Source organism: Tinamus guttatus, unplaced genomic scaffold (assembly GCF_059628265.1).
Source record: "Tinamus guttatus ecotype Peru unplaced genomic scaffold, ASM5962826v1 Tinamus_guttatus_pri_ptg000198l, whole genome shotgun sequence".
In the NCBI taxonomy this organism is placed as follows: domain Eukaryota; kingdom Metazoa; phylum Chordata; class Aves; order Tinamiformes; family Tinamidae; genus Tinamus; species Tinamus guttatus.
The window spans coordinates 2,462,817-2,486,541 of record NW_028288732.1 but is presented as its reverse complement, the minus strand read 5'-3'; the positions used below and the strand labels follow the sequence as shown (position 1 = coordinate 2,486,541).

The window sequence follows — 23,725 nt, the reverse complement described above, 5'->3', positions numbered from 1 at the left end:
AGTACTGAATTCTTATAATCTCGCTGATTAAGGAAAATGCATCTCATTTTGAATAAGGTAAATAACTGACATCGTTCAGCAGGGCCTCCTAAGTTTTTTTTTTTTTCCACTAGTAGAATCGAAAACATTGCACTTCCTAAATGAAATAAAATATTAATAAAGGGACGCATTAATTAAGCGGGGCCCCAGCTGACGGGGCAGCTCACAAGGCCAACGCAGAACCGCACTGTGGGTTCTGAACCTGTGTGGCTTTCAGGCAGCTCGTTCCCTACTTTTTAGGGACAAGTCACCCAAAGCAACTTCCCCTCGTGCACGGGGGGACGCACAGACCACGTGTTCTGTGAAGGAGCCCAGTTACGGCGTGCCTAGGTCTGAAACTAGAAATACAAATGACAATAGACCACTATGCTGAACACATCAGCTACGGAGCTCCAGAGATTCTCTCCCACACACACACACTCCACTTCTAACCTCAAATAAACCGAGGCTTTATGCTGTGACCATCAATACCACTATTTAATCGGACGGAGGCCCCTGTTGAATAATGCAACAGCAGGTCCCCAAAGGGATTCCACTGATTCCATTTGTTGCCTTCAATTTTGACTATTATGCCCTGCTCAGCGAGGAGGACAAGCAGAGAGCCTCCAAAATACCCAACAAAAATCATCGCCCCTAACTTTTTGTCTCCAAAAACATGGAAACAGACTCCTCTACAAGAACAACTCTTAGGAATTTACTGAAATGCTGACAAATGGGCAACCAATCTTACACACTGACCTGCAGAAATGGGAGATCGCTCTATAAAAATGCACTAGGCAACACACAGCAATGAAACTACACAATGTCCTGTGCACCTAGGTTACCTGATGGCATCTAGCAATCAATCTGGTGAAATAATTTAAACAAATATTCCTGAAACTCTCAATAGCTTTCAACGAAACCATTAAATGTTTTTCTGTTGCTGTTGTTTCTTCCTCCAGCTGAGTGCGTCTGTTGTGAGTAAATGCATGCTAAGAATATACCTTTCCCTTTCCACTTGGAAATCATGGGCATTTTGTGTTAAGCCTGGACCATTCTTCTCAAAAAAAAAAAGGAAAGGAAAACACACACAAATAGGAAAAAAGGCTAAACAGACACACCCACTGCCATCCAAAACGACAAAAAGTTATTTCCTTCAATTGTGGTAGAGATAAGGAAGGAGTAAGAAAACACTCAAATACAGTATATTTTATTGAAAGTGAAATACTTCTCATATGTTCCCGCCATAATTCCCAAAGGATGAACCTTGCAGCCTTCCTTGGATAATTTCTCACTCCAGAGCCATCCTCAAAGCCAAGTCATTTTTCTCATGAGCTATTTTCCCTTCAGTGATACCTACCCTCTTCCCCACTTAAATTCTGTATCAACTTGTATTTCTGTCAATTCCAGCCTGACCTGTTCACAAAATTTATGAAACTCTCTATCAGATCTGTCTGCAGGGACCCAAAACATTACAAGATTTCCTCCCAGCAAAGGCTGAGATCAAAGCCAGGCACGCTGACAGGGTGAACCGAGCCACCACGGACACCAACACAGAACGGGACTTCCCAGGCTGTGAAATACGTCCCAAGACCAAGAGCCGCACGTGGACGGAGAATTCCTTTCTCCTCGAGGAGCTGCTTATTGGGGTATGATGTGAGGCCTGATTTTGGAGATCAGTTGTTCTAAATCACACACAGATTCACACTTCAATATCTAAAATGATTAATGTCAGCATGTTGTTCTGGGCCTTAGAAGATTTAAGGATATTGGAAATTGAAACTGAAGATACCCAAGAAGGGCCCATAGCTGGTTACAACTTAATACCTGACCGAGGATGACAGTCCAAAAGCGCCTTCCTTACTCCTCTGCGTACCAAAGTCTGCATAAGAGCTCCCTGCATAAAACTCTCCCTCTTGGCCACCCGGATTTTTGATTCCTCTTGGCTGAGCACGGGAAATCAAAGCCGCAGCCCTTCTCAATACAGAGCAACCCGCTAACAAGTTTTCTGGCCTGAGGAGAGTCACAGATTTAAACCACCCAACACCTTAAATCTAGCAAGAACCTCTTCGTAAGAGTGGTCTGTATAGGGAAGTATGTTCGATTTGCTAGATACGTTTTCAATCCTCAGCGCAGACAGTATTACTGGAAAGACAGTTCAGGTCACATCTCCAACACAAGTGGTCACTGCAGTTACTTGACCCAAGTTACTTGTCACCAAACTTGACACTGAACGAGTGAAAGCAGGACACAGGCAAAGCTAAAATACCATGAAGCTGCCACTTAGGCAGGCTAATGAGAGGCCAAAATTTTAGTTACATTACACATTATTTTCCTAATATTTAAATAATTATTTGCTTATAATTTCCATAAATTTCATGCCAGTCATAACAGTTGGGACATTTCACAAAAACGTAAAATAATACTTCTTACAAAACAATTTTAACAGAAATCTTCCACTGAATTAATTATAAGGACTACAGAATAAAAAATAACCTATAAATAATGAAGTGTATCAGTCTTCCTATGTTACCTCCATTCCAGTAATCATACTGGTTCGCAAATAATCTCTACAGCTCAATTTGAAGAGAACACGACCGTTTCACTTGCATATACAAAAGTCAGCAGCCACATTCATAGGACACCAAAACAAAGATGCTGACCACAGCCACAAAGTTACCAAGTATGTTTGGGCAGTCTTCATGCTTTTTTTTCCACTTCAAAATAAACATTATAAAAAAATTAAAAAAAAAAAAAAAAAAAAAAAAAAAAGATCAAGCTGGCGCGACTTGGGAAGTATTAGATTTTTTTTGTTCTGCTCAATCTGTTTAGGCTGGCTTCAAAACAATGGTTCTAATAATATGGTAAACCATCTAACCAAAAAGAAGAAGAAAAAAAAAAGAACATACTTAGAGTGTTGTGGAAATGTAGGAATAGGTGGATCCTCAGAGATGGTATTTTTGGTACTGGACTTGAAGAAAGTCAAAACCCGTCAGTTTGGAATTGGTTATAGAACTATTAAAATGGAAATGGACCCAGATTTTCTATTTTATTGAGAAAGGTTGAAACTCGAGGAAGAAGTGACAGACACTGAGTAACCAGTACTGCTGTCGCAAGCAGTTATGTGCTCGGGCAGTATTTAAGGGTTTGAATGAAGACATTAAAGCACTATTTTTCTGGTTTTAATAAACAAACCAACAATCAGGAGTTTAATTTCATTCAAAGAGAGATAGCTGGTGATCAATAGAACAATATGCAAATTTCAAAAGGCAAACATAGCACAAAAAATCTGGTAATATAAAATGAAGACAGGACATGTGGAAACATGAGAGACAAAAGGGTTAGGTAAATCTAAGAGGGTAAGAAAGGCAAAAGGATGATAAGAACTGTACCAAACTTTTTAAAAACATTGATGCTATTTGCAAGTTTCTCATAATTCCAAGTGACTCAGGTGTTAGAATGGAAAATGTTGGCATTTATTTCTGAAACCAGGCTGTTCTTTGGCTCCAATTGGTTAAAAAAAAGTACATGAACACACTGAACAAAACACAGGTTCATGCATCATGTAGGACATCGATGACGAGTGACAGGACATTTTTTTGACTGCTTTATACCCAAGAAAGTAGCTGCAAAATGTTCTTCAACATATTGGGATCTTATCTCCCTAGGTTTGTTTTAAGTATACGACAGAATAGACACGTCTACTGACATGCCCACATTTGGCAGTCACTTACTCTTTCACTTTCCTTTACATACTTATATCCACAATATGGCTTGGTTATTTAGTGGCTTAGGACGCAACTGTACAAAAGGAGCTAACTGCTTTTAAATAAACTTTATTGAAATTTGTTTACTATATGAAAAATTATAATTGTATTATTGATCAATCTTACTCAAAGATGCCAGATGTAAGATTTGACGCAAGATGCAAGAATTTCAGCAGAGATGCCTATCCTGTCATGCCCTTAGAATAAATATAAAGGGATAAAAATCCCAATATACTAGGTAACACTATGCAACAACTTTCTCATTAAAAAAGTAATCGGGAAAACTCTCCCATCCCATGACTTCTGTTGATGGTCTGATTTTCCTTTGCGTCGATCCATTACTCCAATACTTTCCTTCCCAGCTGGAGGATTTATTAACTTAAGGTAAAAGATTTTCTCAGTATTTCCATTAAAGCACTGCTCAGCCTGTCTAGCATTTGTATTTATACAACTGTAGAACTGGTAGTAAAGACAATTTTTGCATTGCCACACTACCAATTTTTTTTTTTTTTTAAAGAATAAGAGAGACATCATTCCTTGTCCCCCTTTAACAAGGGTTCTGCTGGCCACAGCCAAGTCCTTCTCCCAGCTCATGCCACTGCGCACCACGGGTTTGGAGGCTGACTGGAAACGCCTCGTGACACACAAGGGCCGCTCCATGGCCACGGCTCCGCGTTCCCTTCCCTGCGTCCGTGCTCAGCGGGGCTACTCAAACGTATAAGGGAAGGTATCAGAGGGAGGGAGATGCCCGGGAGGGCGGCAGGGGAAGCGCTCAGACCTCGGCGCTTATTTCCATGTTGATGCGGAGAATCCAAGCGCAGTGACTTTCACAGCACTCTGCCAAAGACATTTGTTAAAGGCCGAGCGTGTGGTTCCGAGATGATGTCAGATGGCCAGGCAGCCAGCCAACTTCCTATGGAAGTGATCTCAGTATTGCTGAAGTTCTATTAAATTATATTTATCACATGATTAATTAGGTAAGGAGCCAGCAGCTTTCAGAGGTGTCCTTGTATTTCTGAATCTATTTTTTTTTTCTGAATATACAGAGGAGATGATTGAGGTAAACAGAAATCATTTCAATTTCATGCTTCCTCTCAAACTACTTATTCCAAAATGGAACAGATGTTAGCCAAGATGAATTCCATCCTTGCTCGAAGAGGACTTGGGACAGTTTCTGATGCAAAGCAGAGTATTTTCTCACCTGCAACTGTGCAATTCTTCCTTACCCATAATTACACTCTAAATGTAAAGCCTTGCCCTTCTACTCATGCTTCATAATAGGTTCTCACTGCCCCAAGGTATCCCATTAACATCCACAAAATTTGTTCATTTTCCCTTTGAAACCTTTCCTTTAGAACTTTCTTCCTCTGTGATGCTCCCAAAAAATTCACCTAAGCTAAAAAAAACTCAAGTAAATTTTAAAACAGTCTCACTGCAGTGCCCTGAAAGGCCCATTTCTCTAACCGGAGAGTATCATCTCAGTATTTCAAGGCACAGTTTCATTCATTCCCCTATTGCCTCCGTGTTTATTGAGGTTATAACTTCACTGATGTGGGAACTACCTTTTGGCCATCTCACGTAGAACTGAGCACAACTAAGTCCTGCCTGTTCTGCAATGAGAGCTCCAAAAGCCTGTTGCAATACAAACACCAACCAGCACCATGTGTTGCAACACAAACACCAACCAGCAGCACGTCAGGCGGCAGCGTTCTGTAAAGCACTCATGTTCCTAAGGTTGTGCATAAACAGAAATAGGAAGCTGGTGAAATTCCTGCGCTCTTAAGAAAGGGCACTGTGTTACGGTATTGCTACAAGCAGTGCTCTGAGCATTAGCAACTAGCAGGCTCTGAGGTATGTTTTGAGAGGCAGGAGAGAAAGAAACATCATTAATAGAACTCCTCCCTTTCCTCTCTGGCAGCTCCGTCCTTCCCTCGTGGTCCTCAAGGAGGAAACACACATTTGCAACGCCCCATCTCAGCCTCCAGAGCCCGGCAGAATGGTGCAAGGTCCCTGCTGTCCTTTCTGATTATCTCTGTCTTTTAAATAACAGGTCAGAAGTTCAGTCACAGACAACAGCAGAGAAAAGGCGAGTAGAAAAGGCTGCCCCTCCGCAGCGATCACGGGATCACTGTGTCTCAATGACTCCAATAACCACAAGCAGGTTGGGGTTGTTACTTCTCATAGCGATTCCAAAACAGAGATTTTTTTTTTCCTCTCCTGTAATTTAAACTTGGGCAGTTATTTTAAAATGGAAATGGATTAATGAGTATTTTCCTCTGTGATATTTTCTCCATTGGACGTATTTGCAGTAGTGCTGATCACTCAGGAGTATAAAGAGCAAGCGTATCTTGCAAGGCATTCCAAAGCATTCTGAACCTCTTTGGAAAACAAACACAAAGTGCACATCCAGGTGATGAACACATTAAGCCATCAATACATTTGTTATGCCAGTCGATGCTTAAGAATTTCAATCTTTTCATTTCCATTAAAAAAATGTTCCATCATAACTTCATATGTAGTTTCATAACTGTTAGATGAATATTCAAACATTTTAAAGTTTAGTTTATTCTTCTGTCTGTCTTCAAGCACTTGTTTATGTGCCAGTTAGAGACATTTTGCTATTTAAAGCTCCTCATATTACACACAACTTCCCATATCAAATGATTTGGTAGGCTGGGTAATTAGTCTGCCACATTAGAAACGCCAGAATTAAAGTTGGACTATTTCAAACTCGGGTTTTACGAAATACAAAAGAGGGAAAAAGAAAAAAAAAAATCCATCTCTGACAGGAAGGTCACATCTTTGCCAAACTTCTCCTATGTCTTCTAAAACTATAGATAAAGACTTTCAAGGGAGAAAAAAGGCCTCCACCCTCCCATACACACACAGATAACAATCCTTGACCTTGTGATCCCAGCAGCTGACCTGTTCCAGCTACATTTGTTTGCAATCTACTTGACACAGACATCATCACGGAATATTTTTACCTATTTATAAAGAATTAAATAAAATCTAGTTTCCCAAGCTTAGTTGTTACAAAGCATTGCAACCTCCCCATTGCGACCACAGTTTCACATGGGATCATAACCCTTGATGATCACATAAACAACTGAATTTCTGTGTGGGCTGCGACCCCGTTTGTAACTTCGACCTCCTTCAGACTCGCAACCGTTCACAGGAGAAGGAAGACCCACTACAAGAGAGAGCTGCACAGCCGCAAACACAGCAGGACCTCCCACTTAAAACACAAAGGCTTCAATTTAATACATGGCCAAAAAAAAAAATCAAGTTTTGTTAATGACTGCTAAGATTTGGCTGAAATTAAAGTCCTAAACAAAAGCAAACCCTAAGAAAGCTGAAATCAAGACCTCATGCTGCTTTCACCATGGCAAAAGGCCAGCTGAGACGATCCTTATTTTGGCAAATTCTAATACAAACCACTACCTCTGGTTGTGCATGTCTTCAGTCAACTGTAATTATTTTGGTGTTGCCAATGCCTGCACCGAGTGACTCATATATGCATTTACTGTACAATTTTCTGGTAAATTGGTGTAAGTAATCTCTATATAGTTGAACAACCTGTTACAATAAATACAAAATGATAGGATCTTACAGAAAACTTATGTTACAAAAACACGATACCATATCCAAATATGGTACTTTTCAAATCATTTGAATAAACAGGACATTATGAAAAACAGGCCAAGCATATATCCTGAGAGCCCTTAGATGTCTTACAGCACTGAAAACCACAAATGATGCTTCACAGGTAAACACAGAACAGTTTGGTTATAATCAATTTACTTCACTAATTCATATTCTGCTTTTGACAAATTTTGGAACCGTAGTTAGACGGCAGGAAAATCATGTGGTTTTAGCCACTCGTAACCACATAGGTATAGTCTTAGGCTGAGGCTTAAGGTTGCTTGCACAAATCTAACTGTGCCTTCTACATATGCATATTACATCATGTGATAAAGTCGCACACTAAATCTAAAATTCGGGATTTACAGTACTCTTCACTCGCCCTGGGAGAAAGGAAGCTACACAATGTTCTATCTGCAAAACTTCCTTTTTTCCATTTCATTTCCATAATGGTTCAGCAGTTATTTTGCAGACTTTTTGTACCATCTCCTCTCTCTCTCTCTAAGGTATGTAAATAATTTAGTCAACAGTAATGCATTATACAATTTATTTTCAGCCAACAGCACAGCCCTCGTTAGGTGCAATTCATAGGAAGCAGCAGTTAATTATGACAATTCATCTGCAGACCTAGGTGAGCAATTTCATGGTTCTTCTGCTCAGCTACTTAATATGCACACGCTGTATCACAACAGATAAATGGCAACTTTCACAAGTGGCATCTGAAACCTTGATTCTGTAAGAGCTCTGAACCCAAGCTCCGTCACAGCACCACAGCAAACAGCTTCGGGGAAGAGGAGGAGCTGATTTACACTAAACAACTTGCACAAGCAGGATTTAAGGTAGTTACGTTGAACAGACCTCCACAAAACCCCGAGTAATAATTCTAGGCTATTATATTGCACTATTTGTGGAATGGTACATGATCATATAATTAGAGATCATATAGTACATTCACACAAAGAATACTTTAGGCCTTGCTGGGGAAGAGGGGGAACGCTTCTTAAAAGGAAATTACATTATCTGGAAACTCAGAGCTAATGCAAATGACTCGTAGGAGCTACCAAAGAGAGCTCTGCCTTCACAGGCTTCAGAGGAAAGCAGTTTCAGGCCCGACTTTTGCCTGGGGAAGTTAATCCTACCGAACACCACGAGCTGAGGTTTGCAGTCATTAAGATGTTGAAAGTCGAAATAAAATATATCAGGAAAATAATCCAAAATATGTGTCAATATTAAAAAACACAAACAAACCAACTATAGCTCTACAATCGCAAAGACAACATTTGATACAAAATCAACACTCATCAAGTTCTTCAGATGGGTTCAAGAAAAACATAATTGATTTGGAAGCCAAATCACAGGCGAGAAACAAACGAAGGGCAGGTATCGGCTGCACACACAAGTCTAGCGGTTGCTCGTATCGTTGCTGGCTCGTATACCAGAAAATCCTTCCCAAAGTGAGGGCTCTGGCCTCTTCTTCTACTATTCCCTCCAGGGGCTGTCCTGACTGCCCTCCCAGTGACACTTCCTTTGGCGCAGTCCAAGCACCAAGGGTTCCAACAGGGTGACCTGCCACCAAGCTCCTCACGCGAGCTGGCACGGGCCCCAAGCAGCTTTGAAAGAAGCTGTCCTGATCCTAGGGCGTCTTCGCCTCAACCCCTCAAGCCAAGTTCAACCTCAGGCACCGTGGAAGCTCCCCAAAGTCATGTCACCCGAATCACCTAGAACACCTAGGACTGTTTGTATGAGTCTATGCAGGCCTCAGCAGAGCGCAGGTCCAGGATGCGCATGCACAAACTGCATTCAGATACTAATTTTAACCTTACAGACTTTGATATTGCTGCAGGACCAAAGCACTAGTGCTTTCTGGCTTGTTTATGACTGACTACATATGCTAGAGTGTGTTTTGCCAAAACTCAGGACTAAAATAAAAAAGTTTGAACTGCACAAAATTTTGTAATCCAAATAAACAGCATATTGCAAATATTTAGGTCTTCCAAGCAAAGGCTACTTCCTCAACAAATTTCAACATATAAACTTGCAATAAAACATTTCAGACATTGAAACAAATGACCGATCTGAAAACACTACCCATTGTCATCATTTTAAACAGTTCATTTTCTCTTCTCCTGAAATATGCACAGCACACAGATTTTGACTAAACAAATGTACCTATCTATAGCCATTTAAACTAAAAAAAACCTGAAATGTGAAAGATAAATCTTTCATCTTAACTCAAGACTAGGAAACTTTCAGCCCCAAAATGAGTTTCGCAGAGCCCTAATGCATCTGAAAATGGCTTACTTGCTAAACATGACATTGCAAATGCTGAAATAAAAGGGAAACCCTTTCCCAACACATGCACATACTCTAATATTTTTCTTTCCTGAAGGTTGGATCATTTCCAGAGAACCTGAATTGATTTCAACAGAGTGATAATTCATTTCTTGCAAAGCACATGTAGATTGCCTCAAAAAGGACAGGAGAAAATGGTCCAACTAGGGGCTTAACTGAGTTCTCTTTAAAAATATCCAAGGATCATATTTAAAAGCTATACACACTTATACACATATATGTAAAGGTTTGTCTACACCAACAGTTACATCTGCTGAAAATGGGTTACACTAAATAGGAATAAAGCACTTCCATTCTGCAGTCATTCACTAAAAATAAGAAAGCTCTGTAAATTCACTCTCCTAACTTCAAGCTCTGCTAACTATCAAATGTAAATACTTTCCTATAAAGTTTAAAGGATTTATTAAAGTGCTAGAGATTTTTTTTTTTTAAGTGCACTCTTCAGTGTAGAATAAGGTAAAAATAAGTGACAAGCCACAAACATAAGCTGTAAATCATTTAAAAGTATGATTTAAAAAGGCAAAATAGCAAATGTTCTCCTTGAGTTACTATTCCCAAACAGAAGAGATTTGATCTCATCGAATTACAAAAAGCCATTAGTATCGCAAGGAGACCAACTGTGCACATGTGGCAGAGCTCTTCGATGCTGATCTGTGTTTTGAAGAGCACCTACACGGCTGGTGAGAACCGTCCCAGGACGGCAGCGTCCCGTACTAGGGACACCTTGCACAAGCGCTGCTCCTGCCGAGACCTGCAACGCGCATCTGCCTGGGGCAGCAGCTCTCGCACGCAGCAAGATACCACGGGTTCTCAGGAAAGGGCATGCTAAAGATTTTCACACACACTTGTGAACTAGCTAAACTGTATAAAATCATAAACAAACTCACTCTATTAAGTTACGAAAGAAGAACTAAGTGGGATTGTAAGCACATGCCAAAATTCATGTCACCATTTAAGTCTGTTTTATATACGAGGAAATCCAAGCAGTTGAGACATTACGAAAGATGTAGAAAGGCTCGTGCCACCGTGGCTTGCCTATTTACTGGCTCACTGCAGTCAAGTAACATTTTGCATGATAACAAAGCTAATAAGAGCTTCATGGCTCACTCTTACCTATTTTAGGTCTACTCTTACGATAAATTATAGTTTATTGCCCTGGTTAATGGCGACTGCGAGTGTTTATGGATTTGTTTTAATCTGGATCAAAAAACACTTGCATTTTAATACCCTCCAAAAACAGTAGTAGTTTTTAAACATAAATCCCTCTAGAGAAGGTGTTTGTAGAAGCATCCTATAAACCACCGTATCAGTACAGGAGTCAAACTGCAGCACAGGACAGAAACTTCAAGACAGGAAAATTCTCACTGAAAAACATCTGCAGCTTTACTTTCAGGTCTCCATGTATTGACAGTAAAAGCACCTTAAAGGGTTCCAGCAGCTTCATTCCCATCTCCTCAGCTGCAAACTGTTTTGCATAGCCCTGCTCTACAACCGAGAAGTTCAGTTACCTCCATTTTAGTGGAGTCTTTCCCCCCTCCAAAATAGCTACTAAGTTCTGAAAGAAGCAAACGTAAGAGCCTATTAAAGTTTCATGTAAGTTTGCAGTTTCACATTACTAAGGACAAAAGCGTGCCTAATTTTATACACCCAGTATCTTAATTTCAACATGATTAATCATCACGTATAAGTATTATTAGCAACTATCTCCAAAGTGAAGGACCATGCTGAACCGTCCAATATAAAAGAAAATAATCCTCTTGGAACTAAAAAAGGCAAGCACAAAACCTATGAACACAAAGCAACAAGTAAGCAGAGCTTCAAAAATAAAACGAAAGTTACTTTACACTTTTACGCAGACTTCCATCTGAAAATATCTGGGCACTGAACTGATCACAAAGAAAAAAAAATCTTCTGAAATATAAAATCATTGTTGCATGAGTAAATTTGTTAATCCATTTGCTAAGGTCAAACAGTAGCAGAAGTAATTGATAACCCTGGCACCAGCTTTCTATCCTAACTAGAAGTCAGTACACCATCATCTGGATGGAAAGCCTTCAATGCAGTAAAGTAAAAAAATAGAAAATACAGTATCCTTATAATGGTGAAATTAGAAAAGCAAAATTGGGGAGAATTCCGCAGACTTCTGCTGTAGATATCTGAAAGCCAATGAAAATTTGAGAATTTTTAAGGTAAGAAGAGGAATTAATCAGAAGATAATTCCATAGTTCCCTTTCTTCAAGCAGTTCCTACAAAGAGACTGCCCAGACCAACAGCAGAAGCGCTCAAAAGTTTAAAACCTTAAACAATACCCCACAAATAAAGATCTCCACAAACATTCATTCATTCTGTATTGAAATCAAAGCAATACTTTAGAGGTTGTCTGTAAGCCACCAAAACTGAGCAAGTCTGCTAACATCAGAGGGTAGACAAACACAGGCTTGACACTGTGAACATGTAGCCAACAGAGCTACAATGACTTACACCAGCTTAAGAGCCACTGCATTTTACCACATCCTAGGAATACTCAGTATGAAGATCGCACAACTCGAGATCATTTTGGTGAAGACTTTTGCATTGGTACTAATATTCGTTTCTGAAGATGAAAAAGGACCCCATTCTCAAACAAAATTACAAACTATCCAGAAGAATTATTCTGAGAACTAAAAATACTGAATTAAAAAATGAGCTACATTGTCATTATTAAGGCTTGATAAAAACAACAACATAATAAAAATCACTATAGGCAGAGAAGACTAATCTTTTTGCTCTTAGACACAACTCGCAGCAATTTCAATGGGATTCTCCTCCAGATACGGGTATATGATTACGTCCACAGACTCCACCAGCCAAACTGCTGCCTAGAGCAAGCCTATTTATTGCATACATCCTGGTTACGCTATATACATCCTGATTAGCAGCACTTATAAATAGGAAGAGTCATTTAGAAGTGATTCACAAAACTGTGACATCAGAAGGAATGAAGTTCATTGTTATCATCTCAAGGGTCAACAGCTTTGTGATAAAGGACTTGTTTGAAAGACTTTCAGGCAAAAAAAAAAAAAAAAAAAACCACTTTTATTTTCTCCAAAGAATATATTGCAGAAGTTCTCTCAGTCCCAAACACGCCCATTTCAGAGGCAGAAAACAAGTCTAGTATCCGTAAATTAAGCTGGGCTACAAGGTATGAGAGAGTTTCTGATACTTTAACCTCTTCCATTTCCTTTCTTAGGTTCTGGACAACAACATACCAAACAAAAACAATGATTAAATACCTAATGACAGCAACACCATGTATTATGCGGTAACTCTTTTCCCTCGAAGCCACAATTCTGCAAACTCATCTGTGCCAGGATGCAGGAGCCTGTCCCACGTATCAGCTCGCAGTATCAAAGCTCTATTTGTTCACCTAGAACAATGGTGCATGTGACTTGTCAACACTACCCACAATAAAAACAGCAAGGCCGGGACCGAATTCACAATGACTGACTCTGCTTTGCTTAATTTTAAGTCATAACATCAATAAAATTTATTGGGTAAAATCCCTCATTTTAGAAAGCATAAAGCTAACCTCTACTGAGGTTTGCATCCAGTCTTCACCTTCTCACCCTCTCACTACACATTCATGCCAACTCCCCCATTAAAGTTTCCCTTTGACTGCATCAAGAGCTGGATCAATGCTTCACACCTAAAGCCAAGATTATTTTTATCTAAATGCTAAAAGCCAACAACTCTGTTTCCTTTCCCGTGCAACTGTCCCACCTATCCCTCCCTCCACACACAGGCACCTCTATCTCTGTTATCCTCTCTATAGGTTATCCTCCTGTCAGGAGCACAAGCCGCAAAACGAAACTTGGTCACAATTCTGGCAGGTTTCACTTCGCCCCAGAACAGCCTGACACTGACCAAATGGGCAGTGAGAGCAAACAGCCTAATTCACACTGATTCAATAGGGCTACATTAGATCAAGTCACACACATAAGCTGTGTTAAAAGAAGACTGCAGTGATATCTGGAGAAGAAAACAGAGAAAACCAGAAAAACAGAGCAACAAAAATGTTACAACAAAATGAAAGAAAAGGCACTAATTTGGTTTAAGGAGCTGACAGGCAGAACACACACAAAAAAGCCAAAAATAACACAAAGAAGAAGAAAACTAAAAAAAAAAAAAAAAAAGAGAGAGAGTTTAAAAAAAAAAAAGACACAAATGACAGGGTAGGGAAAGGACTATAATGAAGTGAAGAAAAATCTTGTATTAGTGACAAAACTCCCAATATTAAGTTAATTTGCCACAATTTCGCAAGAGCAAACACAAGGAAGCACAACCAACAAGAAGAAAGGGCAAGACTGCACTGCCAGCTGGAGGGGGCAGTTTTTAAAAGAAAAAATATATATATATATATCACAGTATGATCCTGCACCACTTGTGTTTAAACAAGCAGGTCGTTTGGGAGGGTTATTTTAATAATGCCGAGCAACAGCAGGCCTAGAAGTACTCTCCACATTGAAAGAGCAGCTGAAAACTTTCAGCATTTACATTAATGCAAGTGTAATCTGATTACTTTTATCTCTGAAAATGTATTTGTAAAGCCGGTAGGCTTCCTGCTTTTCACTCTGGAAAACAAACCTCCATGCCACAAGTGGGTAGCTGGACACTACAACTGGGAAGCATGTTAACAGATACATGCACTAAAAGGATTTTAAATATCCTAACACAGTAAATGCAGCTTTTGCAGATCCTTAGTAATGTCTGAAATATGCAAGCCTTGATGGTAGCAGTCTTGGGAAATAAAAACACCCGAGAAGCTTTGCCTCTATAACAGAACTACTGTTAACTGGAGTCCAATGCAGAAGTTCACACACCAGCTGAATCTGCAGTATGAAGTTGTTAACAGTTTCAAAGAATTAGTCAGAATATCAGAAATGTTTTTCCTAGCTAGCACACAAGATTCTAATTCCTTTATCTTTCAACTTTCTTCCATAAAAATAAAACATAAACAAACAAAAACTTCTCAGCATTTAGGTCAATATGAAAACACTATCTTTAAAAGTCACATTTTGTTCCCCAGTACACACAGGCAACCAATAATCCCCTAGCACATGGTCACAACTGCAGCAAGCTGGGGCCTTGGGATAACGAGAGGACACTGACGAGAGGAGTCAGTTGGATGCTTGAGACAACCAGCCCAAACCCACAGGAAGCAGAAGGTTCATTTTTAGGACAAAAGCAATGTCCACTTATTTTACTAGAAAGTGAAATATCTGGGTTGTATCTACATTAAGAGATTTTGGTTCTCTCGCATTTTTTTTTTTAAAGTGAAGGACACTCATACAACAATTTCTAATACATTTTCTGTGTGCTACATCTATTTTAAGAAAGAGCCTTACTAAAGCCCTTGATGAACTCACAATAAGTAATCCATATCAAAGTAACCTTGCATGTGTAGACAGTACAAGAACCAACTAACATGGACTTTGCCAACAGTTAGATAAACACAGTGATACTTCTAACATAACCAAAGGCCATTCAGAACCCACTGTAGAGGACAGTAACAATAACACGAAGCATTTTTCATACAACTGAACCACTTGAGACAAATATTTACTATAATGGTGAAAACTGTTATAAGCAAGTGGGTTTATACTAAGCTATATTTAGATATCAAGTTCAGCTACCACAGTAAAGCTCACTTGACCTGTTTCTTAGTATTTAGCTTTTACAGCAATTTAACCTACTGAAGGTACATGTTTTAAATTTTTCATCTTAGTGATAGAAATCTAAAATATGAACAAGAAATACCAACTGAGGATATTTAGTTATATTTCTGAAATAAAGTGAGAATCAGACACCACGTCTACATCAGCTAAACATTCAAGTTACACAGTGAGCTCTGCTTCTCTGAGCCACCCATCTGTTGCATTAGCTATGGGAAACAGTTAATCTGCAGCTACACAGTATATGATTTTCACACAACTTGTTTGATGTCAACATTAATACATGGTGTGACAACATTTTTTCTTCATTTTTTCCTTTATCCTTGAGTATGAAATTTTGCTTTAAAAATATTTTTACAAGTACCAAACAGTATCAAATATGAACAAATGTAACCCCACAGTGATCTACGTGACATTCACAAACATCATGGCAAAATCCATATTTTTGCAAAGTACTTCCTAAATCAAATTTATTACTAAATGTCTTTATTTAGGAGTGTATGTTTGTGTTAATATCTAAGCAAAAATTTCTGCAATAGAGAAGACTGTTGACATCCATACAAAAGTGGGCTATGATTCATTGTTTAATAGTTGTCTTCTCTTTACTGAATATCGCAGACTGAAGGACGTACTGCCAAGCTGAAAGCACCAACACTTCCTTTAACCTAATATAGGACAAATAAATATACCTCAACAGCTTCTAAATCTTGCATGCCCTACTTTTTTGACCCAGATCTCTTGCTATTTCCCCCTTAGGCCTATGCAACATCAAAACTATTTTTCCCCAAAATGTGGACATAACCTAAAAGAGGAAAAGCTCTCACCATTTTCATGAGCCAGACAGACCTGGAAGCACGGGTCAGCAAACACTCATCTCAGGATCAACAGACATTTTAATGTAAAAATCAAACACTTAACACTCAAATGCTGAAACCAACAGCAAAAAATCTCCTTTGTTCCAACGGGGCTATAAATTAGACCCATACCAACGATAAGTGGAAAAAAAACATCTTTTATTATTATTTTTACTGGGCAAAAATATATTTTCAAAACTCATGCTTACACTCAAGCATTAATCAGCCTGTCCAAAAACAGGGAAAAGCTATAAAATTTATCTTCTCGGCCAGCCTAGACAAGTTCTTCCAGGAAATCAAGTTGTCTCTTCTTTGCCTGATACTTTTAGGGAGCCATCAGGGGACTGAAATTCAGCTCAGAAGAATTCCTAGCGAGTTTGCTGATGATAGGTCACCCACGTGAGGAGTCTGAACTTTTAACACTGTGTTAATGCGGAGGGGATATTCCTTTTAGGGTAGGTTATATTTAGGGCTCTAAACTTTGACAATTTCTGTGGTTTTGGCACTGGGCACAGTATTTAGCACTACATTTTCATGAGTAGCAAATATTTGAGCCTTAACTCATAACCTTGGAAAAATACTCTAGAAATACACTGTACAGAAATCTTTTCTGTGCGCTCTATAGTCAAAGCTTTTGCCTGCAGCCACATAACTGCCTATAGAGTAGGAAAGTTTCCAGAGTCACTTTCAAAGTCCTAATTCATCAAAAGCTACAAACCCTGTGATGTCAGTGGGACTCAACAGCAGCACTAAATGAAGTCGGGGAAGTGATTAAATCCTCCTCCAAACCCACCAACAGGTTAAAAGCAGCACTAACATCTGTTGCAAAGTCAGCTGCTTGCCCACCTTGCCAGGCTGGCAAAACTGTCACCCTGCTTGGCAGGGGGGAAGGCCTAACACTCAGCTAAATCACATCAACCCAAATTTCTAGTAAAAATTTCTAGTAATGCAACTGTAGGTATCTGAGATAACACTTCAAAATGTTTGCATATGGTAAAAGGGTTGTATACAGTGTCTCTAATACAATACATAAAAGAGAAATTGAACCAAATCTTGGACCATTAAAAAAAAAAAAAAAAAAAAAAAAAAAAAAAAAGCTGTTCTCTGGATGATTCTCATTGTTTTACTGTTAGACGTCACTAATAAACAAGATTGCTCCTTTGCAACATGGACACTAAGAATTACAACAGCAAACACAGCTCAGACTACACAGCATTGCCTTTTACTAATACTAGTCCCTGAAAGAAACAGAAACTAAGAAGAGTTTGCAAAATCCAGCAAACTACACTTGAGGCTTGATTTTCAGAAATGCTAAGCACTCGCAGTGACTTCCAACTTCAAATGCAATTGTGGGGACTCAACAACTTTATAAATACCACCATATCAGCATTTTACAGGTGTAGATGCCAGTTTGTATTCTTAAAAAGAGTCATACTTGCACCAAGTAGAACTACAAAACATATTCAGTTTGCCACTATCCGCTCATATACCACACCTCGCTCGAGAAGTTCAGAGCTGTGCGAGGCGTGCACGACAACAAGAACGGACAACACCTGCACCAGCTCAGGGCACCAGGTTAATGCGACTCTGCTGCGACTTCTCCCGAAAAACCAATCTACAAGTCTGAATAGACACTGCATCTAGATATGCTGCCTCAGGTGTTCAAGCTAAATTGTTTAAAAGTCATCTTAGTATTTCTAAGGTTGCACATACATGCAAAGGTAGACGCTCCCTATGTTGGCAGATAATTCTACAAAAAAAAATCTGCCTAATCGCTCCTGAAATAGTTCTCTCAGTAGGTTTTTCAGAAAGCTACACAAATTCATTAAGCATTTGTAGTATTAGTACTACAAGTATTTTCAGAAGTCTTTTGGGAAACCAGCCCCTCAAAACAAAAAGCAGGGGGGAAGGGAGAGGCAGGGGAAGTGCTGCAACATCTGCAATTTCCCTTCTTGGCTGGCCAAGCCAACCAGCTCCTCTGCACCCAACCGCTGAGCACCTTCTCCCCCCAGTTACACATCCTCTGCCTTGGCATGACCGCCCAGCTCCTATCGCACGTGTTTAAGGTTCTTAGTGATATAAAAAGGAGTCCAAGGGATGTCACAAGAACCTATGTGGTAACAGTATTTAAAACCAATGTTTTAGAGGCTATGTTGAATTACAGTTCTACAGATCTTTCAGTAACAAAGAAAAAATAATAAAAATGATGATGCAACTTCTGCCCCTCTGTGACCATTAAAACTTCATGGTGCTTTGTATAAATGACTTCAGCCTTATTTTCATTATGAGAAGAAAAGGGCCTACTTATCTTGAATTAAGTAACACTAGACAGACCCTAAAAAGGAAAGCACAGTTTGCAGGTTATACGCAAACTTGCAAAGCCATTTCCATAATAGTTTTCCTTTTCTTAAACTTAACCTATCAACTCTCACGACTTGACAACTCAAGACATTCTTCCTCATATGGAGATGGAACTTCCTGTGCTTCAACTTACACTCATTACCCCTCATCCTGTCACCGGCCACCACGGTTTTCATCTTTTTTCATCTGAAAAAAGATATTTCTTATTCCTCATTTGTCACACTTCATTGTGGAGGAAACCAGTTACAAGACGAATAAAGTGTTCTCCATCTGCCTTTTTGGGATCACTGGGTGAAGTTTCTTCTAGTGAAGTCATTTTCTCATTACACAACTTTAAAGAAACTACGACCATCTAGCCTCACACTTTAAGATTTAGAAAACTGCATATATCGGGGATAAGGATTTCTAAATCAATAGAAGAAATACAGGAAATAATATTTCTTCATCACTCATTAATTTGAATTTATCAATCTTGGAACACAACTCAAATGCAGTGACGAGAAGCTATTAATCATCTGTCTCCTTATGAAAAACTTGATACTTCTTCACCAGAAACATTTAAATTTATATCAAAAATTGACATACAATAAATATATTCTCTCACTATTTTGTATGTGTATAAACATGTACATATATATACGCTTTCACTTCTCCCCCAGTTACTTGTATGAGCAGATGTTTATGGGTTAGGACTTTACACACGGTCGTTACATCCTGTACTGGTGTGTGCACACAGCAAACGCGCTAAGAAAGGTCACTATTCTAGTATCGTGTATTAGGAGCACAATCCTCAATACAAACAATACAAATTAGAAATTATCAGGTATTTCGAGATGCTATGATGGTGTTTCGATATTGCAGTACTGCACTATCAACATGCCATACAGTCTCGTCATCCACCTCTTCCTTGCCTCCCACTCCAAAGTGGGAATTGTAGCACTTCTATGGCCTCCCTATCTCAGTTGAGAAGGGGAAATCCTGGTGGGAGCCTCGTGTCTCTCTCCTGACCTCAACAGCAGCGTCCTCTCCAGCAAAGTGGGGAAAATTCAAACATGCAGAACAATCTTGAGTAGTTACTGGTTCAGAAAGAGACTGGGGGTGTAAGAGGCACAGTCAGGAAGCAAACAAAAGTTTGGGTGGGCGAAAGGGCAGAGGGGAAGTAGTAGTAGGTCCCCTCTTGGCGACAGCAGATGAGCAAGGGAACAGGGTTAGGGAAGGATAGGTTTTCCCCAGAATATTTCGAAGCCTGAAACAAACAAAAAAATCATCAGTATCTTGAGAGATTCTGAGCCTATTGCCCATCACTAATACCCAACACACTTAGTTCTGTTAGCAACTTCACATTCGACTGTAGAGCTTTTTCAACTAAGCTAGGCTACTGCTATTCGTGAAATTGTGTGTGTTTCTTTACAGGACTTCCTGGCTTCTGCATGATGCCGTCCTTGTAGCACGTGGATCTGAATTGCCACTACAAAATTTATAATAGCAAACACATTCTGACTCAAATGAGAACTCCATGTTAAATTAAATTCCATAAGCAAAATCAAGTTAAATAAAATAACTCAGTTTGCTTTACATTACTTGGATCTGTTCTTCCTAACTGAAAAATATTACCTGAAAACAACATTATAAGCAATTTTGATCATTTCCCCCCAATCCATCCATATTCGCTTTATATTTAGGCCTCTAACACATTTTAGCATCAGACTCTCATGATGGAAAAATAGCTCTGAAGTACTGTCGTGGGGCACTTAGCACTTGTATGATGCCTTACAACTTCAAAGCAATATACAAATGTCAATAACTACCTTATATACAGCAAAACCAAATGAAGTATTTAAAAAAAAAGTCTCACAACTACCCATTTGAAGGGAAAAGAAATAAAAAAACTTAAGCAACGTATCTAACCGTAACCATTACATTCCTCACACTCTGCACATCCATTATGGCTTGGCACATCTAAAAGAACAAAAATTATAAATCCTTGTATATTCATTAATAAATAAATAAGTAAAAGCCAAACCCCAAGTCCTCTCATATATTTAAATAACACTTCCTCACCCTTTCCCTTCCCTCCTGGAGCAAAACCCAAGTGTTTTCCAGGTGTCTTCAATAACAGTTTGGGAGGCACACCACCAAGCTCCCAAGACATAGTCACACACAGAGCCTGTTTTCATGCGGACACATCCACATCCCCTCACTCTGAAAACATAAGGCTGTGACCATATACAGTGTGAGGTGATCAGAGGTAAATAACACAACACATCACTGTGTCTTAGATCCTAACCAAAACAAGACAAGAAACACAGAAGAGCTCGCTACCGCCATTGACATGGCACCAATGGGTACTAGGCACGATCACCTGAACAGTACAGCTCTTTGCTTTACTGGCTAAAAGGAAAAAAGGCAACTTAGACCCTTATCCACAAACACTTATTCACTCGCTTAACTTGAAGTACACACATAAGAGTTTGCAGGATCAGTTCTAAATTGAAATGTATTCTGACAAGACTGCCAACAGAAATATGCCCCGAGTAAGGCCAAGTCCAGCATGAGCCTCATGGCGACAAACCTCCCAGCTGCTCAGAGGGCCCAAATGGCCAACATTTCTAAAAGTTCAGGTACAAGTTGAAATCCAAACACTTTTTTTGGCAGATGGTGCCTCTTCTCTCAAAGGGGCACCAAAAAGCTCCAGTGAGTATCCAAATAGCAGAGCCCACCAGCAAAAACAAACCCGTTTAATACGCTTAACATTATCAGACATTATCTGTTTTAATAGTACAGGACAGTAAAGACAGACAGACAAACCCCAGATTTCTTTTCAATATGAAAAAGACTTAATTCTCCTGGTCATGCCTCTCTATCTCTCCTGCTTTACTAATAAAGAAGTAACATGTTGGTGATCTCCTCCATAAAGCAGTTAAGAGCTGATTTACACAGACAGGAAAATAAGGAAGCAGAGCACACTGGATAGTAGTAAAACTTCACTAGCAAACTCGCTTTGCTACACAGCAACCTACAAACAGAACTCTCTGCAAAACTCACGTGCCACCTCCAGCAACAAGCCCCTACCACAGAGCACAAATAAAGTTTGGGGGGGGTTTCTTTTTAGAGAATAAAGCAGAGATAAGTGAGAGAGGAGACTTTTATTCAGTCCATTTGCCTTAAAAGGAAATTTGGTGATGAAAGATTAAATTCACCTGGAACAACATCATGAACTTAACCCTTTAAGAGGCACAACAGTAACAACAAACCACATCTTTTTTTCTAATGCAAGGCACAAATATAATAATTACAAAAAATAAAGGCACATACATTAACTCTGTAAGACTTTCCAAAAGATGCCAGGTGCAACTCACAGCCAGGACTGTTGATATTAGGAAACTCAGAAAGGCTCAGAAAGGCAGAAAAAAGCTTCTTTGCCCAAACCTTGGGCCCACGTTTTGCCTTGGGAGGCAGCCCTCACCCTGTCACCGCACATTGCACCGCGTCCCACCCCGAACTTCGCAGGAAGCTCATAAACAATAACTTTGCCACCGCACCGCTTAAAAGAGACGGGGGAAAAAAACCAAAAACAACTAAAAATACGGAAATCAAACATAAACCACGCTCTCCCATCCGAGCCCGCCTTCTCGGCGGCGGCCAGCGGGGAGGAAACACATCCCCCCCGACTCCCGGCGAAGCGGAGACACGGTTCAAAGAAAGGAAATTAAAGAAATCACACGGAGCGGAGCGGAGCGGCGCCCTCCCGCCGGGACCGGGACCGGCCCCGGTCCGGGCCCCTCGCGGCCCGGTTCGGAGCCAGGTACCTGGCGAGCCCCGCGCCGGGGTCACGCGCCGGGTGCCTCGGCTGCTCCCGCTCTCCTTTTTTATGTTTTTTTTTCCGCCTTTTCCTCCCCTTTTTCCTTCCCCCCCTCCTCCACACACACACACAGAAGTAAATATGCAGGGCGAGAGAGGGGGAAGGGAGAGGAGTCTTCTTTACACAAATCAAGCTAAAAATAGGTTATAAAGCAGCCTGCCTCGTGATGGCTCCTTTATTTAATTTGCTGCCGATTCTCTCTTTATTATTTTTTGCCTTAAATCCTTTAAAATAAAACGGCAGTGTGCGTGGGGGAGGGGAGGGCAAGCGAAGAAGGAGGGGGAACGGAAAGAGAAGGGGTGCCAAAAACATAACACCCCCCCCGTACAAGCACCGGGGAAAGGTGGGGGAAATCCAACCCGGTTCCCAACACACGCACCGAAAAAAAAAAAAAAAAGGGAGGAAAAACGCACGTTGCAGAAGGGGCCAAGTTGAAAAACGCACGTTACACGCGCGCCCATCCCCCCGCGCGGCTCCGCCAACCGCCACCGACACAAACAGCGCGGCCGCCCTCCCCCCCCGCCCCCCGAAAACAGCCCCCGGACCCCCCCGTGCCCCCCAGCGCTGTATGCGGCCCGGGAGAGGGGGTTCCTGTCCTTCCTGGTGCGAAACACCCCGGTCCTTACCTTGCAATTGATGGCTGAGTGGCTGCTCCCCCCCCTTCCTTTGGAATGGAGGCGAAAAAAAAATAAAAAGAAATTCACCCTTTTTTTTTTTTTTTCCTCCTCTCTTCCTTTTTATTTTTTTGTTTTTATACAGCTCGGTATATATATACACACATATGTGTGTCTGCGCGCGTATATATAAATACACACATATATGTATGTATAATATATTTTGTTTTTAGCTGAGGTGTCCACACCAAGAGGAGGAAAAAAAAAGGAGGGGGGGGGGGAACACAGAAGGAGGAAGAAAAAAAAAATAACCACCAAACACTGCTGTGATATTCAATTATATCCCAAGCCAGAGACTGGAGGGGGGTGGGGTGGGGAGGGGGAGGGTGGGGAAAGGAGGAGGAGGGGGGGATTAGAGATTAAGTCCCAAGGAAGGAGGCAAAAAAAAAAAAAAAAAAAGTAATATCTGTGTGTGTGTGTGTGATTTAGATTGAGGAGGAATTGAGGCAGAATGTAAAAGCTGTTACTAAGGGAAGGAGCC

The 23,725-nt window shown here is 40.2% G+C and overlaps 1 protein-coding gene across 3 annotated transcripts in view; it reads right to left on the bottom strand.

Moving 5' to 3' along the window:
* TBL1XR1 (TBL1X/Y related 1) overlaps positions 1–23,280 on the bottom strand; it is a 103,441-nt gene extending 80,161 nt beyond the window's left edge. For 2 of the 3 annotated variants that reach the window (XM_088523912.1, XM_088523910.1), the window contains exon 1: positions 23,197–23,280. The gene's annotated coding sequence lies outside the window, so the exon portion shown is untranslated. Of the gene's footprint in view, positions 1–22,517; positions 22,552–23,196 lie in introns of those variants that run through there. The other variant, XM_088523911.1, reaches the window with a different exon arrangement.
* Positions 23,281–23,725: the final 445 nt, after the last annotated feature.